Source organism: Callorhinus ursinus, unplaced genomic scaffold (genome assembly GCF_003265705.2).
Source record: "Callorhinus ursinus isolate GAN/ISIS: 27379988/994484 unplaced genomic scaffold, GSC_fseal_2.0 scaffold20, whole genome shotgun sequence".
In the NCBI taxonomy this organism is placed as follows: Eukaryota; Metazoa; Chordata; class Mammalia; order Carnivora; family Otariidae; genus Callorhinus; species Callorhinus ursinus.
In genome coordinates, this window is record NW_027397082.1 from 27,551,554 (window position 1) to 27,570,967 (window position 19,414).

Here is a 19,414-nt window from a genome sequence, read left to right on the forward strand (position 1 = left end):
AGGTAAATAAGGCTCAGGCTCTCCTTATATTCTGGTTTAGATTCTAGGCTTTGAAAGCTCCAGAATCATCCCTGCTCTCCAAAGAGAAATGGCATTTGTTAGTTTGAAACTCTGCAGTGGAGATGGTCCAATGACTTGATTGCTTTTGTAGACTACAGTGAAATTTCCTCTTTGTTCCTTGGGTCTAAATAAATGTCGGGAATACTGGAAAGGTTGAAAGCGGAATGTTTCTATCAACAAAGCCATATCGATTGGATATAGTGGGATAAAATGGGCTCAGGAATCCCTAACCCTCTGGGTATGCTGCTCTGTTTGTATCTTTTGTGACCAATGTTGGTGCTTTTGGTATTCACTGGATTCTTAAATCGTCATAACTGTAAGTACAAATGGGTCCTTAACTGTTGTTTACTCGCACCCTGGAAAGTCAGATAAATGTGTCCAAAGGTTCTTTGCTAGGCAAACATTACAATAATTATTATAAGGAGTCTTTCTCTTTCCAGTACCAAAAAACAACGTCCCCCTCCAAAAACAAATGAAAAACCCAAACACAGGTTTTTCTGAAATCCACCTTCTCCATGAACCCTCAGGTAATTTACTGACCATTTCTTTATCTCTGAGGCCAGGAAGAAGAGGACAGCAACATTAAATTTATATTCCGAGAAGCAGTTGGAATAGAGTAGTTCAGTTCAGGGATTCTGAAGCTGGAAGGCTTGGATCCAAATGTTTGACTCTGCCTCCAACTAGCTGTGTGACCTTGGCTAGTCACTTAGCTTCTCTGTGCTTCAGGGTTCTCATGTGTAAAACATGGATGATAAGAATAGTACCGATTTCATCATCTCCCTGTGAAGATAAATGAGTAAAAACATGTAAAGCATTTAGAAAGGTGCCTGGCCAGAGATGAGTGTTCAACCAAAGTTAACTGTCATTGACTATGGGGCTTCTTGGGTTGTGAAGCCTCTGATTAGCCTGACTTTTCTCTACACCGTGTTCTCTCAGATTTATACGTGTGGGTCCCTACAATAAGCCATGTACTTAAGATTAGTCTGAGAATTCTCTGACCTGCCATGGTTCTTAAATCCACAAGGCATTGTCTGCGAGATGCTCACATCACTAGGTTTGAGGGCGGATGGGGATGCAGGAAAGGACAGAAATGATGTGTGTTGTTTCCTATTTCTAGCACTAAACAGGTCATTGCTTCCACAGACCCTTAATTAAATTAACTTCATCATTTGGGGAGCAAAGTCCGGAACTAAAACATAAGCTAAGGAGCTATAAAATTTCCGTGTTGTACATAGCGGAACCTGAGGCCGTTTGTTGCCTTGAATTTGCCTCGGATTTAAAATGTGGCAAATTTTGTTTTGGAGGCTGAGGTCTGTATAGGTAGGGTTTAGGTAAAGAGGCTCACTTGAAGTGCACAAGACACTTGCACAAGCTACTAAGGAAGCTGTAGGTAACTGTGTTTAAAAACTACTGCTCTTTTTAAATGTTCAGTAAGGCCCCAGTAAGGAATTATTCTTGCTAAGCCCAGGGTAGCCAGAGACAGCAAAGTGCTATACAAGGAACTCCGTGGGCAAGGGGAAGATGGCTGTTTGAATGAACCAGAGACTTGGTTCTTTAATACATTTTGCGGCAGGGAGATGATGATGGCTAGAATGCCCATTCTGGCCGCTCTTGGGGATTTCAGAAGTCTCCGTAATTCTGATTCTGATGCAGAAAGATTCTGATGACATCACCACAGATAACACAATCCACAGGAACAGATAGCAGTTCTCTTTACCCACAGCATGAATATTTGGTGAGAACTGGCCTCCATTTAACTTTGTCAGCAGGAGGATGCACCATGTGTTATGACATGCAAGCTGCTAATAGCTAGGAGGGGAGGCCTGGCCTAAGACAAGCAGGTTTTTTTTTTTTTTCTTATTTTGAGAAAATGAAAATTTTCCTAAGCCAAGTTTTAATTAAGTGGTGATGGAAACAAAATTTAGTGACAAGAGGTACCATTCTCCCCCAACTGTTTTTATTTCAGTATCGTTTCAACCTACTTCCTGTGTGACTGAAGGTTACTTTTCCCTCGTTGCCTGAGTTTCCTAATAGGTAAAATTAGATTCTAGTGGCATCTCTTGCATAGGGTTTTTATCAGGCTTAAATGAACTGATAAATGTAAAATGCTTAGAAGAGTACCTGCTTGCTCCCAATAAGTGGTCTAGTAGAGTTGACCTTTGAACAACGTGGGGTTAGAAGCACTGATCCTTGGGCAGCCAAAAATCCACTGTAACCTTGACTCCCCCCAAAACTTAACTACTAATAGCCTATTGTGGACAGGAAGCCTTACCTATAACATCACCAGTCAAGGAACACACATTTTGTACGTTACATGTATTAAATGCTGTATTCTTACAATAAAATAAGCTAGAGAAAAGAAAATGTTGTTATGGAAATCATAAAGAAGAGAAATACATTTTTATCCAAAAAATTCGCGTTTAAGTGGACTGCGTAATACAAACCCATGCTGTTCCAAGGTCAACTGTATCTGCTTTTATTGCTGTTATATATTTATGCTTCCTGAGTACTGGGTTATTATTCTAATAGTTTCTCCGAAGGGAAAAACCATCGAGAAGCGTGGAAATATGCTTCATCTCATTTTCCTCCGCGACTTAGCCGAATGGCGAACTTCTTGGTCTGGTCAACACACCCAGAGCCGACTTAAGTCTTTGAGGAAGGGAGTAGTCTGTGTAGGGCTGATCTTTTATTTTTAAACTTACTAAGTGATAGCAAACATCTTTCATACACAAAGAAAAACCCTAACTGAATGACTTATTTTATTTATCAGTATCACTTATCCCCACAAATGACATGAGAAAACCATTCTAGGCTGTTATAGATACTACTTGAAATTTTAGATGAGGGTCTGTACTTTAGAAATTCGGTAGCACAATAAGGATACATGAAAAGCGTGACTCTCCCAGATCTATAATAATGCTCTACTTATGATCGTTGTTGGAGAGACATACGGGTTGCACTGTTCCTGTCACGTCCATCTTAAAAGAATGGTTGGCAGACTTAACGTGATAAAATAGCCGAAAAAAATAGCCAAGATGTATTCTGATTAAGCAAACTGCTGAACCATATTTTGTTTCATGGAAACAGAAGGAGGTAGGCTCTCTTCTTGTATCAAGGCTTCATATAACGTGATCAAAAACCCTTATTTTCACCTTCTTGTCCCAGGTGCTTTGAGGTTTGGGCTCCTACCAGGAGCAGCAAAGCATAGGGAGAAGGAGTCCTATTTTTCTCAGGAGAATGAGACGAGGGAAATAAATGGTGAGTCAGCCAGCCAGCAGGCATCCACTGGGTGGGGAACGCTCAGTCCTGCTCACTCCTCCCACCCCCTGCTGTGCTGGCTGTCCCTGGATTAGCTTCTATTGCTGTATGCTCTGCAACAGACTTGATAGTGGGGTTCTAGGTTCCCTGCCCCAATCTCCCAAAATTCTTGGCACTGATTGTGTTCTGTGTCTTGCTTAGAAATATCAGACGCTGCATGAGGAACACAGGGGACCAGAAGCATGGAACTCCCCGTGCCTAGGGGCCCTCTGGTGACGCAGTACAAAGGTTGACAAACAGGACCTGAAGTGTTACCTAATAGTGATGCGTTGAAATAAAAGTGTCAAAATATAGGTTCCTGCCACCAGTATAGAATTAAACTGGTCAGGATCAATCAGAAGAGGGGGGAAATGGAGGGACTGAGCCAAAAATGAAGAGCAATCATCTAGTTAATTATATATAGTTTTATATATATATACATATATATATACACACACACAGAGTTTTATATATATATACATATATATTTATATATAGTTATAGTTATAGTTACTCAGTGTATTTGCAATGATACAGTATGGAAAAGTTGCCCCTCAGGTACGGGCATACCTCCCCTCGGCCTTTTTCATCTGAACACAGAAAATGATTTCAGTGACTATTTTTGCAGTTTTCCTAAGGATGACACAGAACATTCTAGATGCATAAGAGGGAAGTTAATTTCCAACATACAGTAGATGCTTCAGGGCAATAGAGCTTGATTCTCTCAGGTTAAGAGGGAGTCCCCATTGTTCTTGCACTTCAAAGATGTATCTTTTTTTTAATGTTTTGAGTTTTTATTTAAATTCTAGTTAGTTAACATATAGTGTAATATCAGTTTCAGAAGTAGAATTTAGTGATTCATCACTTACATGTAATGCCCAGCGCGCATCACAAGTGCCCTCCTTAATCCCTGTCACCCATTTAGCCCATCCCCCTACCCACCACCCCTCCAGCAACCCTCAGTTTGTTCCTTATAGTTAAGAGTCTCTCTTATGGTTTACCTCTCTTTTTTTTCACTTTTTCCCCACATTCATCTGTTTTGTTTCATAAGTTCTACATATGAATGAAATCATATGGTATTCATCTTTGACTTATTTTGCTTAGCATAATACACTCTAGTTCCATCCATGTCATTGCAAATGGCAAGATTTCATTCTTTTTTATGACTGAATAATATTCCATCGTGTATATACACCACATCTTTTTTTTAATAAATTTTATTTATTTATTAGAGAGAGACAGCAAGAGAGGGAACACAAGCAGGGGGAGTGGGGGAGGGGGAAGCAGGCTTCCTGCTGAGTGGGGAGCCCGATGCGGGACTTGATCCCAGGACCCTGGAATCATGACCTGAGCCGAAGGCAGACGCTTAACAACTGAGCCACCCAGGCTCCCACGCCACATCTTCTTCATCCATTCATCAGTCGATCTTCCCATAATTTGGCTATTGTTGATAATGCTGTTATAAACATCAGGGTGCATGTGCCTCTTTGATTTGGTATTTCTGTATCCTTTGGGTAAATACTTAGTAGTGCAATTGCTGGATTATAGGGTAGTTCTATTTTTAACTTTTTGAGAAACTGTTTCCCAGAGTGGCTGCACCAGTTTGCAGCCCCTTCTCCCTTTGTTCCCCTTTCTCTATATCCTCGCCAACACCTGATGTTTCCTGTGTTGTTAATTGTAGCCATTCTGACAGGTATGAGGGGTTATCTCACTGTGGTTTTGATTGGTATTTCACTGATGATGAGTGATGTTGAGCATCTTTTCATGTGTCTGTTGGTCATCTGTATGTCTTCTTTGGGAAAATGTCTATTCATGTGTTCTGTCCATTTCTTAACTGGGTTATCTGTTTTGGGGTGTTAAGTTTGATAAGTTCTTTATAGATTTTGGATACTAACCCTTTATCAGATATGTCATTTGCATATGTCTTCTCCCATTCCAAAGGTTGCTTTTTAGTTTTATTGATTGTTTCCTTTGCTGTGCAGAAGCTTTTTATCTTGATGAAATCCCAATAGTTCATTTTTGCTTTTGTTTCCCTTGTTTCAGGAGACATATCTAGTAAGAAGTTGCTATGGCCGAGGTCAAAGAGGTTGCTGCCTGTGTTGGCCTCTAGGATTTTGATGGTTTCCTATCTCACATTTAGGTCTTTCATCCATTTTGAATTTATTTTTGTGTACGGTGTAAGAAAGTGGTCCAGTTTCATTCTTCTGCTTGTTCTTGTCCAGGTTTCAACACCATTTTTTGAAGAGACTGTCTTTTTTCCATTGGGTATTCTTTCCTGCTTTGTAGAAGATTAGTTGACCATATAGTTGTGAGTCCATTTCTGGGTTTTCTGTTCTTAAAAAGATGTATTTTTTCAAAGATAGTAACATAGATAGCCCATGGTTGGGAATGCCTGGTCAGGAAGTAAGCTATATTTCCCTCATTCCTGGACCCAGGGCAGGTTTCAAAGTTCATATAATTGTGAATTGCCATTTGTTCATTCACTCAACAAATAACCATTCATCTCTTTTCCTTTTCTAAGCATTGTGCCAAGAACAGGAGATATAATGATGAACAAGAAACAGATACAAACAAATAAGTGGTGATCTGTGCTATGTTAAGGAAAAACTCAAAGGAGCCAGGAAAGAAAGAAAAATGATGGATTTGGGAGCAGGGGTGGCATGTGTCTTGGGAGGTAGGCATACTTCAAAGAGGGATGTTACTAAGCATGCACAAACATTATTGACCCAGCTTGGCGGATGTACCTATCTGGCAGGTGATGATATAGCCATTCAGGCAACGTTTATGCATTTATGCACAGAAAAAAAAATGTTATCTCTCTGCCTCCCAGGTATTTTATAAATACAAGCAAATCCTTCTGGGGGTCACTGCCATGATACCAGAAGTGACTGCATTGTCAGTCCACAGAAGAGAGCCTGGGACAGAGCAGGCATGCAATCATGCTGAATAACAACACTAATGAATAAATGAAAGGCACTTTTAGAACAATGGGATGTTGAATTTATGGTGTCATAAACTAAATCAGTTCCACTTTGTGTCTATTAATTGTTGAATTTTGGGCGATAATGAAACACCTTCATTTTCTTCTTGATCTTATTTATTGAAATGAAAGCAATCACAGAGAATGTAAACTCCTAAAAAAGGGTGTACTTCTCTTTCCTGTAAAAGGAAAAAAACCCTCCAGATTCTAGTGTAATGCATCTTGCATGTGTATTGACTTTAGCTATGTTACTTCAATTCCAGAACTTGTATACTTCTGAGGTGATAACAGTATCAGACATCTACCCTTGGAATGCTTTACAATTCCAATTTATTTTTACATTTATTCCTATAATTTATGTCTATATTTAAGGACCTTGCAATATCTTAGAGCTTTTCTTTTATCTTTAAATAACTCTAAGGCTTGCGACACAATTTTCCCTTCTACTTCTAAAGACTCTGTGCTGTGTATAAAGCCATCATTTTGACATTTCTTGAATTTATTTTAGAACAAGAAAAATCACATATTTATTAATCTGGTAGAATGAGATGTAAAGAAATAATTCCTAGAAGATCAACAATTTGAGACATTGCTAGGACTGATGCATGATGGTTAATTTTAATTGTCAACTTGTCTAGACTGTTGTGCCCAGTTGTTTGGTCAAACACTAGCCTAGATGTCACAAAGGTAGTTTGTAGATGTGATTAACATTTACAGTTACAAGTGATTTTATATGAAAGAGATTGCCCTTGACAATGTGAGTGGCACTTATATAATCAGCTGAATTTATTTAGTACAGAAACTGAGCTTTTAGGAAGAAGGACTTTTGCCTCAAGACTGTAACATAGAAACCCTGCCTGAGCTTCTAGCCTCCTGGTTTGCCCTGTAGATTTTGGACTCAAGACTGTATGTGTGTGTGTGTGTGTGTGTGTGTGTGTGTGTACACACATATATGTAACATATATATATAAATGTGTGTTTATATATGTGTACATATATCCTATTTATATTTCATATATATATATATATAAAATCTCTCTCTTTCTCTCTCTCTATATAAATAATCTCTATCTCTATATGTATATATCCATAAATAAATGTGATTCTACTTTCTGCTTCTCTGAGGAATTCTGACTGATAGAGTATTTCATTCTCTCCTGAAATTGTGTCTCCAGTTGGACCAGGGAAACATTGGTAACAGTTTCTAGACTTCTAGGGCTTTGTTGGGAGACCAGAAGGTTGAAAGCAAGCTGAGACAGTGTTCCACATTTCAAGCTGCCTCCTCCCAAAAGGAAGAGAGCTTGGAGCTGGGGAGAGGAACGCTGAGCACACCCATTCATATGATTCATCGGTTCTATATTTAGCAAAACAGAAAAATATGGGGAAGATTTTGAACCTTCATAAACTCCTCTGGCTTCCTTCTGATAACACCATATTTTATTTTATGACGAGGCACATCCCCATCTTTATAAAAATCGTATTATGCTTTTAGTATTAGCTAGGGACCTATGTGAGAGGAGTCAGAGTGGATCTCAGGTTCTCAAGGCAAGGTTTTTTATTTATTATTTATTTATTTAACCAGGACTTTACATAATATTAAGGTAGCTGGAAGCTGGATTATTATTTCCAGAAGAATAGGAAAGACAATGTATCTCCACTGAGCTCCCACAATTGACATTCATATGAGAACAAGTTCACATATTCAATTCCCAGTTTTGCAAAAAAAATTTTACAAATGAGGCCATGACCTCAAATTATACTGTCTAACAGGTAAGCTTGTAATGGGGTCCAGGTAGGTGATGTGGATGGCTCAGGACAGACTTATTCCCGGTGCTGTGGAAAGCACCAAAATGATGCCTTCCATAGATCCTGGGTTGGGAAGACCATCCCTCTGTACAAGAAAAACAATACTTTCCTTTAGTATTACAACTCTTAGAACAGCTTTGATTATGGATCTTGGGGGATTGAAAAAAAGAAAGATGTACCTAGAAGTTCATTTCTGCTACCCGAATATTCTCTTGTATTTCAATAAAGAGTATTTATCTTATAGAGAGCATGGAATCATTTTAAACATATAGATTAGTAAAATTTTGCCTGCTAAAAATATTAACCTATTAACCAATGGTACGTTCTTGCCACTTCCATAGGGAAAATGGTGGGAATGTGTGATTATTGCTTGGGTTTGGGCTCTGAAGCTTATCAACCCAAGTAATTACCCACTCCCTCTTCCAGTTTACTTCATAATCAGGAGGCATCCCTATTCCATCGCTTCAGTTGTAAAAACATGCTGTACCACTAAATGAAAACTTGTGTGAGTAGATGGACCATAACACAAACCCAGATGCAAAAGTGCCACAGACACCACACTGTTTGAGGTAAAATGTGGTAGGTTTGGACTAGTTGATTCTTTCGCACTCTCGGCCTCCCATCCTGCAGCAGAATTCATTCCTTCCTTGGCCCATGTTTTGTCAGCCTGAATGGGTTTAGTTCTATACTCTCTCCCTTTCTTCTTGGGATCTCTTTTCCACTCCTCTTTGCCCAAGACCAACTTTATTCTACATTTCCAATAACATGCATCTTACTGACTTCTCACGTACTTACTTTTTCTTGATTTATACAAGATCTAAAGAGACCACTGCAATCTTTCCATAGGACACACAACTACTACTACTTAAACCTATACCTAGTTGCTACTCTCTTACTTGATGGCTGACAACAGCATGATAAATGTTGAAATTTTACTATTCTGGAGTATGAAAGATTGCTTGAGTTGTCTCTCCCAACTTTGGGGGGTAAAATAATTTGTAGATAGGAATGAATAATAGAACTGACATAGATCTCAAGGTGGCTAATTGCCCTAACTTTCAGGTAGTTTCTAGACTAGCTCTGGCAAAACAAGTGTTCTCTCACCATAAACAGTCTAAATAATTGTGGGTGACTGCCTGGAAGCCCAGGTTGATATGTACTCTCTGTTCAAATCGAGGCACTGGGTTTGCCATAATCAATTAGTGATGTCTGCCATGGGTGAGGGTTAGGATGGTGTGGACAGTAATAACACATCATTTCCATTTTTTTGGATAAAACCAACAAAGATGCAAAATTACTTTTTCAGTTTAAAATGATTTCAAACACTGAGAAAGCATTCCAGGTGAGAAAGGCAGGGAAAGGGAGAATTCATCTTGGTACAGATGAGGATGTTGACAAATAACCATGTTTTTTGAGTATGATAACTTTTCTGAAAAGCGCTAAAATATAATAGTGCTCTTGAGATGATGATGTGGACTGTAGTAGAAAGTTTAAAGGCTAACAGAGTGTCGTTGCCTGTTTTTCTAGCTCAGAAGAGCAAAATGCTGAGTGAAAGTGTACAGTAGAAGAAAATTGGCCTTCTTCACAACTGAGTGAAGATGCTCTTTCTGTGTTCAGAAAACATTCTTGAAATGGACTTTTCAGTGATCTATATTTAAACATGTAAATTTTAAAAAACACCGTTTTGCCGAGAACTCTATGAAACAGCCATTTGAAGGAATTTGCCATTTAATAGAAAATCCATTTCCTCGTGAAAACATAACTTGCTGTTCTTGGTTCAAATATCTTCAGAAAAACTTTTTTTGTTTTGTTTTGTTTGGAAATGTTGATACCTTATGCTTTGCTTAGAAATAAAACAGAAGCCATAGTAAATTTCTTTCAGAGACATTAGCCTGGAAATATGATTATATTGTAGCGAAAGCCCAAGAAAATGTCTGAAGGACTAATGAAGTCTTTGTAAATGCAAGCAAATGGACTTAGAACTCCATCCATAAAATGTGAGTAGTGACAGCAATAATAATCATGACCACTTATTGAACAAGAAGCTATCATTTATTATTATGTGCCTGTTTGCTTCCTGACTTCTTTCTTTCCTTCCTTCCTCTTGCCATTCCTCCTCTTCTTGGTTCCACAGATACTGAGTTCCCACTATGTTCCAGGAACTATACAAAGCTCAAGAAACAATGACATTGGGGATCCAGATAGACAAGGATTCTGACTTCACAGAGTTTACACTCTAGTGGGGAAAAGCTGGGTATTCATCAAGTAATGACAACAATGCGTTGTGTCAGGATAGACTGAGATGTCTGTTTCCCCTTTGGGGGACAAAGGGGAAATTTTAGGACTAGAAAAAGCGTGATTTCAGTGTGCAACTAGCTGCTGCTTGTTAATATGAGGGAGGACAAGTGTATCTTTACCGTGAAATGACCTGGATATTATTTTGCAAGGAATTGGGCCAGATTCGTATTAATAGGAGAAATTAAGCTTTTAAAAAATATATAGACAAGGGTGCCTGGGTGGCTCAGTCGTCGAGCGTCTGCCTTCAGCTCAGGTTGTGATCTCGGGGTCCTGGGATCTCTGCTCAGCGGCAAGCCTGCTTCTCCCTCTCCCACTCCCCCTGCTTGTATTCCCTCTTTTGCTGTGTCTCTCTCTGTCAAATAAATAAAATCTTTAAAAAAATATGTAGACAAACTATATTTGTCTCTAGAAAGACATTCCACCTTATACTTGTAAGTTTTATTTTGCTATAATGAGCTAACTGCCAAGAAGTGGGGCTCCAGATCCCCTCAGTTTCTCTGTAATCTACATATAGGTCTCTCTTGATTTCGGGAGGGCGGTTAAAGGTGATGAGTGTTATTGTGCTATTGAATGTTAATTGTTAATTAAATATTTTTAATAAACAAACTAGTCTGTCATGAACCAAGTATGGCTTAAAGAGTTTTAATCAAAAGAGCATAATTTTGTAGTTATCAAAGTTGTATATTAATTTAAAAAACACAAAGGACTATTGCAAGATTGAAGATGAACAATCAAAGCCTGTAGTTTCTTTAAAAAGAAGAAGATAATGGGGTGCCAGGGTGGCTCAGTCGGTTAAGTGACCGACTATTGATTTCTGCTCAGGTCATGATCTCAGGGTCGTGAGATCAAGCCCTAACTTAGGCTGCATGCTGAGCAGAGCAGTGGAGCTTGCTTAAGATATTCTCTCTCCTTCCCTCTCTGTCCCTCTCTCCTCCCCTTCTGTCCCTCCCCCTCTGTCACTCCTCACCCCCCACTTGCTCTCTCTTTTTCCCTCTAAAAAAGAAGAAAAGAAAAGGAAAAGGTGATTGTTCATAATGAAACAATCAATACTTTTTAGATTAGTCCAATTGAAGAATATCCAAATATCTCAAGACATAACATGTATGTGCATCTTTTGTTCCCATGACTTTGTGTGAGCTGGGATTTTTAAATAATGCCACAGTGAAAACAAATATAAGAATAATCTTGGTACTACACCAGGATACAAAATATGCCTAAGAGGGTAAGTAATAAAGAATAAAAAATTCACTTCTTATATTAAAATATTTTTTATCCCAACTTTATAACAAAAATGTAAGATTAAGCATATTTTAATTTTAATGAATAAGATGATTTAGACTTTCTAATATTTTTGTTACTTTATAAGATAAAATACACTGAATATTTCTAGCATCACTGAACACATTGGAACCATCCATTCAACCATGGAGTATACCTCATGGGCATCCCTCTGAATGTTTAATGAGCTACCCTTTTCAGAAAATGATGGTCAAATGAACGGGGTCGGGGGTTGCTGCTTTAGAAGGAAGGCTCTTCGAGACAGTCTCACCTACTCCTGGTGTTATAATTGTGCAGCAGAGGGATTAGAAGAAGCTTAGAGAAAAGAAACAATTAGAAATTTTAATCATCCAGTTATTTGAGCAGGAACATAAAGGAATGAAACTGACCCTCTAATGGGGCCCGTTGGTGGAGAAATTGCATCGAGCTGCCCACACTTGTGGTTGTTGGCTAATTCCTTCTTATGGCTGATAAATCACCAAGCAGTTGGAGGGCATTCCCTATGGAAAGTTGCAGAGAAAGACCATGTTAGGAAGCAGGCCCGGGGTTCTAGGGCAGTGCCCTAGAAGGAGATGGTGTTGGAGTTTATGCTATGTGTCCTCAATCTTCCTCTCAACCCCTTGGGTTGCAGTTGGGAAGGATAACCTCCGAATTATTTCATTCTGTACCTTCCTTCGAAGCAATGCAATCCTTTAAAAATAAAAAAAAAAAATGAATCCTTTAAAAACTATTTTGCTAATAAAAATAAAAAATTAACTTAATTTCTTTATATGTTTTATATGTGCAGTATATATAATTTTGCATAAATGCATATAGGTACATAATTTTGCATAAGTGTGTATGTGTAGGTGCATTTTGAATTTTACCTGGCTTTTCCTTCCTGCTATTCTTCCTTCACTCAGTTCTTTGACACATGTTAATCCAAAATAACCTTCTATATATCTTGCCATGCTTACAAATCTCTCTCCCTCTTGGATATTTGTATTTTTTTGCTATTGTTTTAGGGGATGAGATATTATGTCCACTTTAGTGCATTTTGATTTTGTCATTCAATGCTTCCTATGGAAATTTCTCCAAGATATTTGGGTTTTCAATGTATAGGAGCATGCATCAACAATAATATATTACTCCTTTTTTCCCTTTTGATGCTTATATTCATTATTTTACTTTTTTTTACTTGCTGAATTGGCTAGAATTTTCACAATAATAAAGAATTTTGGTTTTATATATCATTCCATCTGTAATGTTTGATTTTAATTAAAATAGTTTATGACATTAGGATATCAAATGTCTTTTCAGCATCTGTTAATATGCTATAAATATTTTGATGTGTTGTCAGATTCTATTTACTAACATTTGTTTTTAGTTTTGGCATCTTTATCCATGAGGAAAATTGGTCTATTATTCATTCAAAAGATGTTTATTGAGCACCTGCTTTCTGTCATCATGTATTAGTCTGGGTGCTGAGGCTAGTATTTAAGCATAAACATCCCCATTCTTATGGAAATAACATCTAGAAGAAAGTTATCTTTCTCTTCCTCTCTTCTTTCTTAAAAAAATTTTGATCAGGTTTGTTTATGAGATTTGATATTAGAATAATTTTATCTTCTAAAAGTTAACTAGAGACATTTTTATCTTCTTCCTAGGAATGGAATAGATTAAAGAAATATTTGTCTGTTCTTTAAAAGATGGCTAAAATGTAGTTATGAACCCAGATGGTCTTGTGCTATTTTGAATGGTGGACTTTTAATCTCTTTTCCAATTTTAGCATCATTGGAATATTTGAGTTTTCTTTTTCTTCTTAGATCAGTTTAAAGAATTTGTGTTTTGCAGGAAAAGCATTTTCAAATGTGTCTCCTTAGTTTCATTTTCTTATAAATTATCTTAATTGCTCCTACATCTGTGGTTATATTTCTTTTCTTATTTTTAATATTGCTCTATGTTTGCTCTCTTGGTTTTTTTTTAATTCAAGATCCTGATGAAAAAAATTGTCTATTTTTTTTCCTTTCAGAGTCAGTTTTCAGCTTTCTTTCTTTTTTTTTTATCCTTTCTGGTTCGTGTTTTCTGTTTTGTTAGTTGCATTTGTTATTGTTATTAATTCTCTTTCTATTGCTTCTTGGTTCATGTTGTGGTTTTTTTCTTTCGGGTTTCTTAAGATTAGTTCTTCGACTCTTTGCATTATTTGTCCTTACTCTTTCTTCTTCAATAATAAAGGCATTTAAGGCTATACAATTTCTTTGGAGTAGAGCTTTACATTTGTCTGCGTAGATTCTGAATGAATGGTTCTCCCTTTCCTTGCTTTCTAGATGATTCTGATTTCCCTTTTATTGTGCTCTTTTGCTCTAGCACTTACTAGGAGTATGTTTCTAAATTGTCTGTCATAATTCTTGTCATTTTTATATTACTTATTTCAAGTGTCCTTGGTGCACGATCAGAAAAATGTGGTTTGTAAAAAGTCTCCAGTTTTAGAATCTGTTAAGGTTTTGAATCAAGTACATGATTAATTTTTCAAAACGTTCCCTGAGTATATGAGAAAAACTATATTCTCTATTTAAATGTAAATTTTCATGTAGCTACCCAGTGGTGAGCTGATGAAAGTTGAACAGCCATCACTCTGGAGTTGATGCTTTGCAGCATCTGTAGTGTTTGTGTTTCCAGGTGTATCTATGGCCACCGCGGCCTGTTTCTAGCCACCAGCATGACATCACTCAATATGGAGTTGGGGTGGCCATACTCACAACGGGTTCTCCAAAGCTGGTACAAACCACCTCCTGTGCCCCGCTGCGTATGTCTATGAAGTCAAGTTTATTGACTGTACCATTACATTCTTTTATCCTTATGTACCCTTGATGACTGGGTTCTGAGCGAACTGTATTACAATTGCATTTTCTTCAGGTTTTCCTTATACAGAGAGTAGCTTTTGCTCCACCTATTTAGCTGCTGTTTTTTTTAGTACATGTAGTTTATAATGATTTGCTTTTTATTTATTTATTTTTTAAAGATTTTATTTATTTGAGATAGCGAGAGAGAGCACAAGCCGGGAGGGAGGGGCAGAGGGAGAGGGAGAAGCAGACTCCCTGCTGAGCATGGAGCCCAACACAGGCTGGATCCCAGGACCCCAAGATCACGACCTGAACCAAAGGCAGACGCTTAACCAACTGAGCCACCCAGGTGCCCCTACAATGATTTTAGAGAAATTCCTAAACTGTGCTTTTTACCAGTACCTAATGATTCTTTCAATCTTCTATAATGCTTTAACTTTATTTTTTTTCAAAGATTTTATTTATTTATTTATTTATTTGACAAAGAGAGAGAGACGGCGAGAGAGGGAACACAAGCAGGGGGAGTGGGAGAGGGAGAAGCAGGCTTCCCGCTGAGCAAGGAGCCCGATGCGGGGCTCGATCCCAGGACCCTGGGATCATGACCTGAGCCGAAGGCAGACGCTTAATGACTGAGCCACCCAGGCGCCCAATGCTTTAACTTTAAATTTCACCTTATCTGGTATTAATACTCCCATATCTGTTTTCTTTTTGTTTGCATTTGTCTGGTATTTCCTTGATGATCTTTTCATTTTCCGTCATTCTTTATCACTCAACTTAAGTGTGTTTTCTGCAAATAGCAATATAAATATAATCTGAGCTGACAGTCTTGGTATTTGACTAGGATACTTCAATGTATTCACATTCAGTATAATGACTTTATTTCTTCAGTCTTTGCATTTCATTACTTTGTTTCCTTTTCCTTAACCTAGCTGGTTTTAGTTGATATTCATTCTGTTTCTTTCCCCTTGTTAATTTGGAAGCGGTAGTGTATTTTTCCCTTTTCTTAATGATCGTCTTCCAGCAGATAAATAAACTATTTCCCTAACTCAGAGCGCTTTCACTGTGGGGTGCTCTATTTCTCCAGTTCCCCCCCACCCTACAGGATGAGACTATTAAAATTCTTTTCCTTCCACTTTTCTTTCTTCTCTTTCTACCATTGAACTTTTGGAATCCTTTCTTTTTTCCTCACTCTCAATTTCTAGATTTTGCTGGGAATTCGTATCTATTGGTGTTCTCCTCCTCTGCTATTTCAAGCATCCCTCTTTAACCCTCTGTTAGGCAATATCAGATCATTTGTCCTTATTTTTTTATACCTATATCTTCAGCTCTACATGTATCTGCACCAAGATTTATGTACAAGTCAATCAGGTTTATTTGCTCACTGATCTTTTATTTTATTTTTTTTCATCTTGAGGTTTCTTTTTGGTTTCACTTTTTATTTAAGTGAATGTTCTTGAGTTATTTTCCTTAGATGGACTCTATGCATGATTCACTCTCTGAAGTCTTGCACATCCTTCATGGAAGGGTGATCCTACTTCCATAGGGTATAGAATTCAGTTGCAGTCTTTGCTCTTATCTATAGATTTCATTCTATTGTTTAACTTCCAATGTTCTGAGAGCCAGTCTGATTTCTTTTCTTCCCATGTAGGTAGCTTTTTTTTTTTTTTTTCTTGGTGGGGTGTTTAAGATTTTTTTCTCTTTATCCTTACTTAAGAGATCAGAAATTTTATTGGGGCATGCCTAAGAATATTCCAGGCTTGAAATCAGAGAGCTCTTTCAATCTTGTAGACTTAAGTCTTTCATTATCTCACAAACATTTTCTCCATTTATTTGTCTAACTACTACCTCCTCTTATCTATGTCCCTTTGTCCTTCTAAAGTATCTGTTATTCATTTGTTAGGTCTTCTGGACATAGAGATTCTAAGTCTCTAAACTTTTCCTTCATGATTTCTATCTCTATACTTTCTTCTCAGGTCTTTGAGATATTTCCTGACGGCCATTTTCTAGGCTACTAATTTGGGTTTTAATAATGATCTTCTCCCCCACCACCAAAAAAAGTGAAATGCTACTTTTGTTTGATAAAATTTCTCCTTTAAATTAGCCCAAATTTCCAGAAGCATGGATGGTTTTGAAGTCACAGACACCAGGTGTTGGAACCCTCGCTCATCCCTTACTAGCTCATGACCTTGGACAAGGCAGTTACCTGCTTAAAGCTCAGTTTCCTCATCTATGGGGAAGGAGCTGCTACCACCCATGGAACTGAACTGTAATAATGATTACATGATAGGAAATAGATATTTTTTGCAAGGTATTCGTTACCTAAAGAATGTTCCATAAATATTTAGCGTAACATTTGATTAAACATTGTATTGACTAATATAAAATTAAAGTCTGTGGGGGAAATCATAGGCTTTTTTCAACATTAATTATGTGTTCTTATGTGTTTTTTTGTGGCTTTTGCATAGAAAGCTTTTAAACTTTGCTAATAAAATCATAATGCTTTACATTTGTGTAATACTTGACTATTTATCTGTAGCTTTGTGATTGAAAACAGAAAACAGGTATTATTATTTTAATGCTGCTGCTGAGTTAAATGATTTTCCAAAGCGTACCAAGCTAATAGGTGGCATAAACAGCTGTCAAAATCTCCAACCTAAAAACATTTCTCCCATTGACAGTCAATTCCACAAATATCAATAACTTATTATATTTTAAAAAATATAATCATCAAAGAGTTTCTGGATGGATTTCATTCAATCAGTTATGCACTCAATGAGTAGAAATAAAAAATATGTATGACATTACCTTACTATGTACCATGCATGGTTCAGAATGCCAAAGATAAAGTGGTGAGTAGAGTAGATACAGTTCCTCCTCTCAGGAAGCTTATAATCTAGTAAAAGGGGATGTCCATTAATCAAAGAATCATATGAATACATGTAAACTGAGAGCTGAGAGAAAGTACATTTCACAAGGGGATCACTTCATCATCATCAGGAAGGTTAGAAAGGCTCCCTGAGAAAATGATGCTAAGGTGAGGTTCAAAGGAAGAGTTACTGTTAGCCAGGAAAAGGAGGGTTAAGTGGAGAGAGGAGCCTTCCAGACAGAGGGAATAGCAGAGACAGAGGCTCTGTGTCAGGAAGGAGCCTTTCAGATTGAGAGGTTGAAATTGGGCCAGTGTCACGGGAACTCAGGGAGTGAAGGCAAGTGTGTGAGGGGAGCTGCAGAGGCAAGTGGGGGTCAGATGACACAGGATTCTGAGATGCGTGTGAAATATTTTGGTCTTTCTCTTAGAATAATAGAATGCCAACTAGAGTTTTAAGAAGTATGTGTGTGTGTGTGCAAGTGCGCATGTGCGTGTACGTGCACATGTGTGCTGCGGGCACTGTGTTTACTTAGCAAATATCCCTCTGGCTGAGGTGGAAAGCAGATTAAAAGGCCAGAATGGATACAGGTAAAGCAGTCAGGAGGCCGTTGAGGAAGCCCAGTTGAGAGACATGGGGCAGTGAAGACAGAGAGGAAGGGGTCAGATCTGTGAGGTAATTAGGAGGTTGAAATAATTGCACCTGATGAGGTAGAGAGGCTTTTAAGAATGAACTCTAAATTCCTAGCTCAAATAGCTGGTAGATGGTAGATGTACTTACAGTTGTAAGGAAAACTAAAATAAGGCCAGATTTGGGGGGGGGGATTAAGATGATGAATTTGGTTGAATATATTCAATTTGAGGTGTCTTTCAGGCACCAGACGGAGATATGAAGTAGTAGTTAGCCACATATGTCAGCTGCTCAAGGAATAGGACTGGAGATAAAACATGTTGAGTCATCTACTATAGATGGCTATTGATGTTGTGGGTGGAGTTGGAATAAGATGGTTGTTCCCATACTTTCTCAGACATTTACGTCTTGATTTGTTTTGACCGCTATATTCAGGACACTAAGGAGCAGGGGTGAGCATAACACCCCAAATCACTAGGATTAGCTATACTTCCAGAGACACTGGTAGAAAGTGCCCAGGAGCCTGTCTGCACCAATGACAGGTACACTGGAGAGCAGTGAGGGAAGGAAAGCAGGTAGACCAGATGCCTCAGCCCTACCAAGAAGCAGATATACAGTAGACTTGCCCTCTACTCGGATACTATACTGTGAAGAAGGAAGGAAAGGGAGAATATTGAAATTCAAGAAAGAGGGAAGAACTTAGCTCTGAGTGTGAGTTTGAATTGACTATTTGTCCAAATAAAATTGTTGCGCTGAAGGAGACTTTTTAAAACTTGAGATCAAATCATATTGACTTGTCAAATTTAAGTATTTCATTTTCCCCTATGGTCTTTCCACCATGGGAAAGAGAGCCTCACAACGATGTGATTAGTTGTGGGACAAATAGGACTTTCGTTTGTTTTGTTGCTATTGCACATCTGAATTGTATTGTTGTATTGTGCAAATCAATGCCCTGCCACACCATAATTTAAATTGTGTGACCCATAAGCTTGTTATGGACCTCACTGTGTCTTACAGAGTTCACAGAGCTAGCCAATGGCAGAGCTGGACAAGAACAAAGCTCTTGTTATCATGTTTCCCCTCATGATTAAACAAAATCTATATTCCTTTTAAATTTATGCTTTGGAGAATTTTATGTCCATTTCATGTATTAGTTCCGTCATGTGGTACAGCGCACTTCATTTCCTATATAAGTAGTTTTTTTTTTTTAAAGATTTATTTATTTATTTTGAGAGAGTGAGAATGAGAGAGGGAGAGAGTACATGAGAGGGGGGAGGGTTAGAGGGAGAAGCAGGCCCCTCGCTGAGCAGGGAGCCCGATGCGGGACTCGATCCCGGGACTCCAGGATCATGACCTGAGCCGAAGGCCTTCGCTTAACC

At 38.0% G+C, this 19,414-nt stretch overlaps 1 long non-coding RNA gene across 2 annotated transcripts in view; it reads left to right on the plus strand.

Annotated features, from left to right (window-relative positions):
- LOC112830961 (uncharacterized) overlaps positions 1-19,414 on the plus strand; it is a 41,080-nt gene that overhangs the window by 19,532 nt on the left and 2,134 nt on the right. The gene's annotated exons all lie outside the window — the stretch shown is intronic.